Genomic DNA, 11,177 nt, shown 5'->3' with positions numbered 1-11,177 from the left:
CCCTTTTTCTTTTGTCTTTCAACCTACAAGGTTCTAGTAAGGTTCCTTGTTCCTCTTTTCTAACAGAGTGTTTTCAACTTTGTTCATCTTTGTTGTATTCTTTCTTTCAAGTTGTTCAACCTTTCAAGATTCTTTGGTTTCACTCGTTTGTCAAAGAAGAAACTTAGTTTTACCTCTCCTCTTCCTCTTCCATTTCCATCTGGTGCCATCCTAGATCTCGGGACGAGATCCTTTCGTAGTGGTGGAGTGTTGTAACACCCCGGATGTAACTTGCCATATTTGTAACTCCGACTCTTGCCATTTTCGGCTTTAAGTTATGAGATTCCCTTCGTGGTTGGGTTTTTGTCTTCGTTTTGCATTTTGTCCATGTCATGCATTTCATATCATGTGCATCTCATTTGCATACGTGTTCGTCTCATGCATCCGAGCATTTTCCCCGTTGTCTGTTTTGCAATCCGACACTCCCACGTGCACTGGCGCACCCCTCTTGTCTCTTTTCGTGAGCGGGTATTAAATGTTCTCGGAATGGACAGGGATTTGCCAAGTGGCCTTGGTACATCAACGGTAGACCGCATATCAAATTTCATCCCATTTGGAGGCCATTTGATGCTCCAACGGTTAGCCGGGGAACCGCAAAAGCCTCTTTTGTGTTGCAGCCCAGTACCCCTCCAAAATGGCCCAATAACCCATCTAAACCACTTCCATGTCCTCCGTCGTTGGATCACGATCGTGTGGGCGAAAACTACACCTCATTTGGACACTCCTACCTCCTCCTACCTATAAATAGGTGCTCCCCTTCAAAATTCTCGCGCAGAAGAAACCCTAGATTCCACCTCCTCCGCGCATCCGGACGCGTCCACGCCGCGCTGGACATGTCCGCACCTCCGGCCACGTGCCCCGACCAATGGGAGCACGACACGTCTGCCCGCCGCCACCCTCGTCCAATCGGGCGTTGCCACGCGTCTCGGCGCCCCGATCCCTCCGCCGCCAGCCCGCCGGACCCGAAGCAGGCCCGCGGGGCCCATCTGCCACCGCCACCCGGGCCCGCGCGCTTGCCGGAGCGCTCCGCCGCCGCGCGCCCCGTGGCAATCCGCCGCTCCCCACCGCCACTCCGGCCGCCACCCCCACATCACCGCGCGCGCCGCTGCCTCCCGCTTCCTCGCCCGAGCCCCGTCGCCCTTCGCGTGCCCCGTGCTGAGCTCGCCGGCCCCCAGGACCTCGCTGCCGCCGCCATGAACCTCCGGCGAGCTCCGGACGCCTGGATCTCGTCGTCCTTCACCGCCCTCACCCGGATCCGGCCTCCCATCCAGCAGATCCGCCTCTCCCGTGCCGTTCCCGACGTCCTCGACGTCTCGCCGAGCTCGTCGGCGTGCAGCTCCGGCGAGGCTTTCTTCAACCCCGCGCCGGCACCCCTCCGTCCAGGGTTCGAGTCATCCACCGATCCAAACACGGCCCTCCGTCCCAGATCCACTCCGTCCCGGGATATCTCCGTCCCGCGTTGACTTCTTCCGGAGGTTGATTTTCTCTAAGTCCCGAAACCCTCTGTTATTTTGATGCTACCTTTGACACGTCGTATCTCGGTGACCGTAGCTCCGTTTCATGCATATGATATATCAAAATGTTCATTGTGAGACGCTCTTCATTTCATTCCATTGTGGTATGCTTGTTTGAGTTCATCTTGATGCCCTAGTCATTGATGCAAGAGTGCTATAAAATGTTTACTGCTGCTACTTATCAGTTTATGGTGATTTGTCATTTTTGTCACATCTGATGTGTGCATCATATGAGCATGAGCTTTACATGTGTTTTGATATGAAACATGCCATATTTACAGAGGTGCTTGTCTTGCATTTTTGTGATCAATGTGGTGACTAGCACAAGCATGCAAACTAGGCTTCGTGATATTGCTGTTTTCAGGAACTTAGAATTTTGCTAAGTCCTTTTCCTGCTGTTATTTTGATGCCATGTAAACTTGATGCTACAGTGATATCCATGCTTTTTTTGAGATACTTAATAAAGGATGTTTTGCACATGTGGTTATGCTCTATCCATTCATTCCCCTATTTGCAATTATGGAGTGCCCTAGCATGTCTTGTTCTTGCTCTACCTTTGCTATAAAATGTTCCTGGCAGAATGTTAACATGTTAATCAATTTTGCCATGGTGGTTGCTAGTGATCCATGCATGCTATGAACTTGCTCTTGGCATTGTTGTCTTCATGAACATGTCATCTTGATGTTGCTATGCTTGTTTTGTCATGAAATGCTTTGTGGTGACTGATTTGAGATCGCAAAGATGCCTTCATAATTCTGTTTATGCTATGCTCGGTTTTCTGCTAAGTCTGAAATTGTTAATAAAACTTGCTATGTTTACATGGGTGCCATCATATCTTCTGTGCCTTTTTGGCTCATAATCAGTAAGGGACTTTTGTTCTATGCGTTCCGTAGATTCATGCCATGCCTTTGTTTGCTATGATATGTTCCTATAGCATGTTGTTTGCTAGCTCTAAACATGGCTTCCTGATGTTATTTCTGGCATGTTAGTATTATCACTAAGTCTGTGAAGCTGATATCTTTTGCACTTTTGTCATTCTTGTATGAACCTGCTCATGTGTGATTTAGCCGTAGCTCTGTGTTCATGCTTTGTCAAGCATCTTGTGTACATCACTGTAATATATTTTGTTATTATGTTGGGGTGCAGTAGCTTAGTTTCTTGTTGCATTCTAAATGGCACCGTGCTGTTAATCGCAGAATTGTGACATTCTTGTTTTGCTTGCCATTTGCAAACTGTGCATCCGTTTCCGGTGATCTTTATATCGATTCCGACCGAAATCATCTCATCTTTCCAGCGGCATACTTGGTATACCAAGTTGATTCCTTGATCACTCTTTCCCTTCCGAAGCATGCATATGCATTGCATATTATGTCTTGCATATCATGCCATGTTCTGCATCATGTTGCTTGTGCATTGCACTGTGATTGATTGTTGGTCCTTTGTTTGTGTTCTTGCTTTGGGTAGAGCCGGGAGACGAGTACGTGATCGAGGAACCTGTTTAGTACGCTAACGAGGATCAAGCTTTCGACAACTCTAAGAACTTTGCAGGCAAGATGACCATACCCTCGAAATCACTTCTATCTTTGCTTGCTAGTTGTTCGCTCTTTTGCTATGTCACGCTACCTACCACTTTCTATTGAAGGAAATATGCCCTAGAGTCAATAATAAAGTTATTATTTATTTCCTTATATCATGATAAAAGTTTATTATTCATGCTAGAATTGTATTAACCGGAAACATAATACATGTGTGAATACATAGACAAACAGAGTGTCACTAGTATGCCTCTACTTGACTAGCTCGTTAATCAAAGATGGTTATGTTTCCTAACCATGGACAAAGAGTTGTTATTTGATTAACGGGATCACATCATTAGTTGAATGATCTGATTGACATGACCCATTCCATTAGCTTAGCACCCGATCGTTTAGTATGTTGCTATTGCTTTCTTCATGGCTTATACATGTTCCTATGACTATGAGATTATGCAACTCCCATTTGCTAGAGGAACACTTTGTGTGCTACCAAACGTCACAACGTAACTGGGTGATTATAAAGGAGCTCTACGGGTGTCTCCAAAGGTACATGTTGAGTTGGCGTATTTCGAGATTAGGATTTGTCACTCCGATCGTCGGAGAGGTATCTCTGGGCCCTCTCGGTAATGCACATCACTTAAGCCTTGCAAGCATTGCAACTAATGAGTTAGTTGCGGGATGATGTATTACAAAACGAGTAAAGAGACTTGCCGGTAACGATATTGAACTAGGTATAGGATACCGACGATCGAATCTCGGGCAAGTAACATACCGATGACAAAGGGAACAATGTATGTTGTTATGCGGTCTGACCGATAAAAGATCTTCGTAGAATATGTAGGAGCCAATATGAGCATCCAGGTTCCGCTGTTGGTTATTGACCGGAGACGTGTCTCGGTCATGTCTACATTGTTCTCGAACCCGTAGGGTCCGCACGCTTAAGGTTACGATGACAGTTATATTATGAGTTTATGCATTTTGATGTACCGAAGGTTGTTCGGAGTCCCGGATGTGATCACGGACATGACGAGGAGTCTCGAAATGGTCGAGACATAAAGATTGATATATTGAACGGCTATATTCGGACACCGGAAGTGTTCCGGGTGATTTCGGAGAAAACCGGAGAGCCGGAGGGTTACCAGAACCCCCCGGTAGAAGTAATGGGTCATACGGGCTTTAGTGGAGAGAGAGAGAGGGGCAGCCAAAGGTGGGCCGCGTGCCTCCTCCCCCCTGGTCCGAATTGGACTAGGAGAGGGGGGGCGGCGCCCCCCTTTCCTTCTCCCTCCCCACTTCTTTCCCCCTCCTAGTAGGAGTCCTACTCCTACTAGGAGGAGGACTCCTCCTTGGCGCGCCATAGGGGCCGGCCGGCCTCCTCCCCCTTGCTCCTTTATATACGGGGGCAGGGGGCACCCCTTGACACACAAGTTGATCCACATGATCATATTCTTAGCCGTGTGCAGTGCCCCCTTCCACCATAGTCCTCGATAATATTGTAGCGGTGCTTAGGCGAAGCCCTGTGACAGTAGTACATCAAGATCGTCACCACGCCGTTGTGCTGACGGAACTCTTCCCCGACACTTTGCTGGATCGGAGTCCGGGGATCGTCATCGAGCTGAACGTGTGCTAGAACTCGGAGGTGCCGTAGTTTCCGTGCTTGATCGGTCGGGCCGTGAAGACGTACGACTACATCAACCAAGTTAACGCTTCCATTGTCGATCTACAAGGGTACATAGATCACACTCTCCCCCTCTCGTTGCTATGCATCACCATGATCTTGCGTGTGCGTAGGAATTTTTTTGAAATTACTACGAAACCCAACAGTGGCATCCGAGCCTAGGTTTTATATGTTGATGTTATATGCACGAGTACAACACAAGTGAGTTGTGGGAGATATAAGTCATACTACTTACCAGCATGTCATACTTTGGTTCGGCGGTATTGTTGGACGAAGCGGCCCGGACCGACATTACGCGTACGCTTACGTGAGACCGGTTCTCCCGACGTGCTTTGCACATAGGTGGCTTGCGGGTGACAGTTTCTCCAACTTTAGTTGAACCGAGTGTGGCTACGCTCGGTCCTTGTGAAGGTTAAAACAGCACCAACTTGACAAACTATCGTTGTGGTTTTGATGCGTAGGTAAGATTGGTTCTTGCTTAAGCCCGTAGTAGCCACGTAAAACATGCAACAACAAAGTAGAGGACGTCTAACTTGTTTTTGCAGGGCATGTTGTGATATGGTCAAGACATGATGCTAAATTTTATTGTATGAGATGATCATGTTTTGTAACCGAGTTATCGGCAACTGGCAGGAGCCATATGGTTGTCGCTTTATTGTATGCAATGCAATCGCGCTGTAATGCTTTACTTTATCGCTAAGCGGTAGCGATAGTCGTGGAAGCATAAGATTGGCGAGACGACAACGATGCTACGATGGAGATCAAGGTGTTGCGCCGGTGACGATGGTGATCATGACGGTGCTTCGGAGATGGAGATCACGAGCACAAGATGATGATGGCCATATCATATCACTTATATTGATTGCATGTGATGTTTATCTTTTATGCATCTTATCTTGCTTTGATTGACGGTAGCATTATAAGATGATCTCTCACTAATTATCAAGAAGTGTTCTCCCTGAGTATGCACCGTTGCGAAAGTTCTTCGTGCTGAGACACCACGTGATGATCGGGTGTGATAGGCTCTACGTTCAAATACAATGGGTGCAAAACAGTTGCACACGCGAAATACTTAGGTTATACTTGACGAGCCAAGCATATGGAGACCGAAAGGTCGAGCGTGAATCATATAGTAGATATGATCAACATAGTGATGTTCACCAATGAAACTACTCCATCTCACGTGATGATCGGACATGGTTTAGTTGATTTGGATCACGTAATCACTTAGAGGATTACAGGGATGTCTATCTAAGTGGGAGTTCTTTAAGTAATATGATTAATTGAACCTAAATTTATCATGAACTTAGTACCTGATAGTATCTTGCTTGTTTTATGTATGATTGTGGATAAATGGCCCGTGCTATTGTTCCGTTGAATTTTAATGCGTTCCTTGAGAAAGCAAAGTTGAAAGATGATGGTAGCAATTACACGGACTGGGTCCATAACTTGAGGATTATCCTCATTGCTGCACAGAAGAATTACGTCCTGGAAGCACCGCTGGGTGCCAGGCCTGCTGCTGGAGCAACACCAGATGTTGTAAACGTCTGGCAGAGCAAAGTTGATGACTACTCGATAGTTCAGTGTGCCATGCTTTACGGCTTAGAACCGGGACTTCAACGACATTTTGAACGTCATGGAGCATATGAGATGTTCTAGGAGTTGAAATTAATATTTCAAGCAAATGCCTGGATTGAGAGATATGAAGTCTCCAATAGGTTCTATAGCTGCAAGATGGAGGAGAACAGTTCTGTCAGTGAGCATATACTCAAAATGTCTGGGTATAATACTCACTTGATTCAAATGGGAGTTAATCTTCCAGATGATTGCATCATTGACAGAATTCTCCAATCACTGCCACCAAGCTACAAGAGCTTCGTGATGAACTATAATATGCAAGGGATGAATAAGACTATTCCCGAGCTCTTCGCAATGCTAAAAGCTGCGGAGGTAGAAATCAAAAAGGAGCATCAAGTGTTGATGGTCAACAAGACCACTAGTTTCAAGAAAAAGGGCAAAGGGAAGAAGAAGGGGAAGTTCAAGAAGAAACAGCAACCAAGTTGCTGCTCAAGAGAAGAAACCCAAGTCTGGACCTAAGCCTGAAACTGAGTGCTTCTACTACAAGCAGACTGGTCACTGGAAGCGGAACTGCCCCAAGTATTTGGCGGATAAGAAGGATGGCAAGGTGAACAAAGGTATATGTGATATACATGTTATTGATGTGTACCTTACTAATGCTCGCAGTAGCACCTGGGTATTTGATATTGGTTCTGTTGCTAATATTTGCAACTCGAAACAGGGACTACGGATTAAGCGAAGATTGGCTAAGGACGAGGTGACGATGCGCGTGGGAAACGGTTCCAAAGTCGATGTGATCGCGGTCGGCACGCTACCTCTACATCTACCTTCGGGATTAATATTAGACCTAAATAATTGTTAGTTGGTGCCAGCGTTAAGCATGAACATTATATCTGGATCTTGTTTGATGCGAGACGGTTATTCATTTAAATCAGAGAATAATGGTTGTTCTATTTATATGAGTAATATCTTTTATGGTCATGCACCCTTGAAGAGTGGTATATTCTTATTGAATCTCGATAGTAGTAACACATATATTCATAATGTTGAAGCCAAAAGATGCAGAGTTGATAATGATAGTGCAACTTATTTGTGGCACTGCCATTTAGGTCATATCGGTGTAAAGCGCATGAAGAAACTCCATACTGATGGACTTTTGGAACCACTTGATTATGAATCACTTGGTACTTGCGAACCGTGCCTCATGGGCAAGATGACTAAAACGCCGTTCTCCGGTACTATGGAGAGAGCAACAGATTTGTTGGAAATCATACATATAGATGTATGTGGTCCGATGAATATTGAGGCTCGTGGCGGATATCGTTATTTTCTCACCTTCACAGATGACTTAAGCAGATATGGTTATATCACTTAATGAAACATAAGTCTGAAACGTTTGAAAAGTTCAAATAATTTCAGAGTGAAGTTGAAAATCATCATAACAAGAAAATAAAGTTTCTACGATCTGATCGTGGAGGAGAATATTTGAGTTACGAGTTCGGTGTACATTTGAAACAATGCGGAATAGTTTCGCAACTCACTCCACCCGGAACACCACAGCGTAATGGTGTGTCCGAACATCATAATCATACTTTACTAGATATGGTGTGATCTATGATGTCTCTTACTGATTTACCGCTATCGTTTTGAGGTTATGCTTTGGAGACGGCCGCATTAACGTTAAATAGGGCACCATCAAAATCCATTGAGACGACGCCTTATGAACTATGGTTTGGCAAGAAACCAAAGTTGTCGTTTCTAAAAGTTTGGGGTTGCGATGCTTATGTGAAAAAGCTTCAACCTGATAAGCTCGAACACAAATCGGAGAAATGTGTCTTCATAGGATATCCAAAGGAGACTATTGGATACACCTTCTATCACAGATCCGACGGCAAGACTTTTGTTGCTAAGTTCGGAAACTTTCTGGAGAAGGAGTTTCTCTCGAAAGAAGTGAGTGGGAGGAAAGTAGAACTTGACGAGGTAACTGTACCTGCTCCCTTATTGGAAAGTAGTGCATCACAGAAAATTGTTTCTGTGACACCTACACCAATTAGTGAGGAAGATGATGATAATGATCATGAAACTTCAGAACAAGATACTACTGAACCTCGTAGATCAACTAGAGTGAGATCCGCGCCGGAGTGGTACGGTAATCCAATTCTGGAAGTCATGCTACTAGATCATGATGAACCTACGAACTATGAAGAAGTGATGGTGAGCCCAGATTCCGCAAAATGGCTTGAAGCCATGAAATCTGAGATGGGATCCATGTATGAGAACAAAGTATGGACTTTGGTTGACTTGCCAAAGATCGGCAAGCAATTGAGAATAAATGGATCTTCAAGAAGAAGACTGACGCCGACGGTAATATTACTATCTACAAAGCTCGACTTGTCGCAAAAGGGTTTCGGCAAGTTCAAGGGGTTGACTACGATGAGACCTTCTCACCCGTAGCGATGCTTAAGTCTGTCCGAATCATGTTAGCAATTGCCGCATTTTATGATTATGAAATTTGGCAGATGGATGTCAAAACTGCATTCCTGAATGGATTTTTGGAAGAAGAGTTGTATATGATGCAACCGGAAGGTTCTGTCGATCCAAAGGGAGCTAACAAAGTGTGCAAGCTCCAGCGATCCATTTATGTACTGGTGCAAGCCTCTCGGAGTTGGAATAAATGCTTTGATAGTGTGATCAAAGCATTTGGTTTTATACAGACTTTTGGAGAAGCCTGCATTTACAAGAAAGTGAGTGGGAGCTCTGTAGCATTTCTGATATTATATGTGGATGACATATTACTGATTGGAAATGATATAGAATTTCTGGATAGCATAAAGGGATACTTGAATAAGAGTTTTTCAATGAAAGACCTCGGTGAAGCTGCTTACATATTAGGCATAAAGATCTATAGAGATAGATCAAGACGCTTAATTGGACTTTCACAAAGCACATACCTTGACAAGATTTTGAAGAAGTTCAAAATGGATCAAGCAAAGAAAGGGTTCTTGCCTGTGTTACAAGGTGTGAAGTTGAGTCAGACTCAATGCCCGACCACTGCAGAAGATAGAGAGAAAATGAAAGATGTTCCCTATGCTTTAGCCATAGGCTCTATCATGTATGCAATGTTGTGTACCAGACCTGATGTGTGCCTTGCTATAAGTCTAGCAGGGAGGTACCAAAGTAATCCAGGAGTGGATCACTGGACAGCGGTCAAGAACATCCTGAAGTACCTGAAAAGGACTAAGGATATGTTTCTCGTATATGGAGGTGACAAAGAGCTCATCGTAAACGGTTATGTTGATGCAAGCTTTGACACTGATCCGGACGATTCTAAATTGCAAACCGGATACGTGTTTACATTAAACGGTGGAGCTGTCAGTTGGTGCAGTTCTAAACAGAGCGTCGTGGCGGGATCTACGTGTGAAGCGGAATACATAGCTGCTTCGGAAGCAGCGAATGAAGGAGTCTGGATGAAGGAGTTCATATCCGATCTAGGTGTCATACCTAGTGCATCGGGTCCAATGAAAATCTTTTGTGACAATACTGGTGCAATTGCCTTGGCGAAGGAATCCAGATTTCACAAGAGAACCAAGCACATCAAGAGACGCTTCAATTCCATCTGGGATCTAGTCCAGGTGGGAGACATAGAGATTTGCAAGATACATATGGATCTGAATGTTGTAGACCCGTTGACTAAGCCTCTTCCACGAGCAAAACATGATCAGCACCAAGGCTCCATGGGTGTTAGAATCATTACTGTGTAATCTAGATTATTGACTCTAGTGCAAGTGGGAGACTGAAGGAAATATGCCCTAGAGGCAATAATAAAGTTATTATTTATTTCCTTATATCATGATAAAAGTTCATTATTCATGCTAGAATTGTATTAACGGGAAAAATAATACATGTGTGAATACATAGACAAACAGAGTGTCACTAGTATGCCTCTACTTGACTAGCTCGTTAATCAAAGATGGTTATGTTTCCTAACCATGGACAAAGAGTTGTTATTTGATTAACGGGATCACATCATTAGTTGAATGATCTGATTGACATGACCCATTCCATTAGCTTAGCACCCGATCGTTTAGTATGTTGCTATTGCTTTCTTCATGGCTTATACATGTTCCTATGACTATGAGATTATGCAACTCCCATTTGCTAGAGGAACACTTTGTGTGCTACCAAACGTCACAACGTAACTGGGTGATTATAAAGGAGCTCTACGGGTGTCTCCAAAGGTACATGTTGAGTTGGCGTATTTCGAGATTAGGATTTGTCACTCCGATCGTCGGAGAGGTATCTCTGGGCCCTCTCGGTAATGCACATCACTTAAGCCTTGCAAGCATTGCAACTAATGAGTTAGTTGCGGGATGATGTATTACAGAACGAGTAAAGAGACTTGCCGGTAACGATATTGAACTAGGTATAGGATACCGACGATCGAATCTCGGGCAAGTAACATACCGATGACAAAGGGAACAATGTATGTTGTTATGCGGTCTGACCGATAAAAGATCTTCGTAGAATATGTAGGAGCCAATATGAGCATCCAGGTTCCGCTGTTGGTTATTGACCGGAGACGTGTCTCGGTCATGTCTACATTGTTCTCGAACCCGTAGGGTCCGCACGCTTAAGGTTACGATGACAGTTATATTATGATTTTATGCATTTTGATGTACCGAAGGTTGTTCGGAGTCCCGGATGTGATCACGGACATGACGAGGAGTCTCGAAATGGTCGAGACATAAAGATTGATATATTGAACGGCTATATTCGGACACCGGAAGTGTTCCGGGTGATTTCGGAGAAAATCGGAGAGCCGGAGGGTTACCGGAA

Source organism: Triticum dicoccoides, chromosome 6A, assembly GCF_002162155.2.
Source record: "Triticum dicoccoides isolate Atlit2015 ecotype Zavitan chromosome 6A, WEW_v2.0, whole genome shotgun sequence".
NCBI classification, from domain to species: domain Eukaryota; kingdom Viridiplantae; phylum Streptophyta; class Magnoliopsida; order Poales; family Poaceae; genus Triticum; species Triticum dicoccoides.
Note: the sequence above shows the minus strand (reverse complement) of the source record.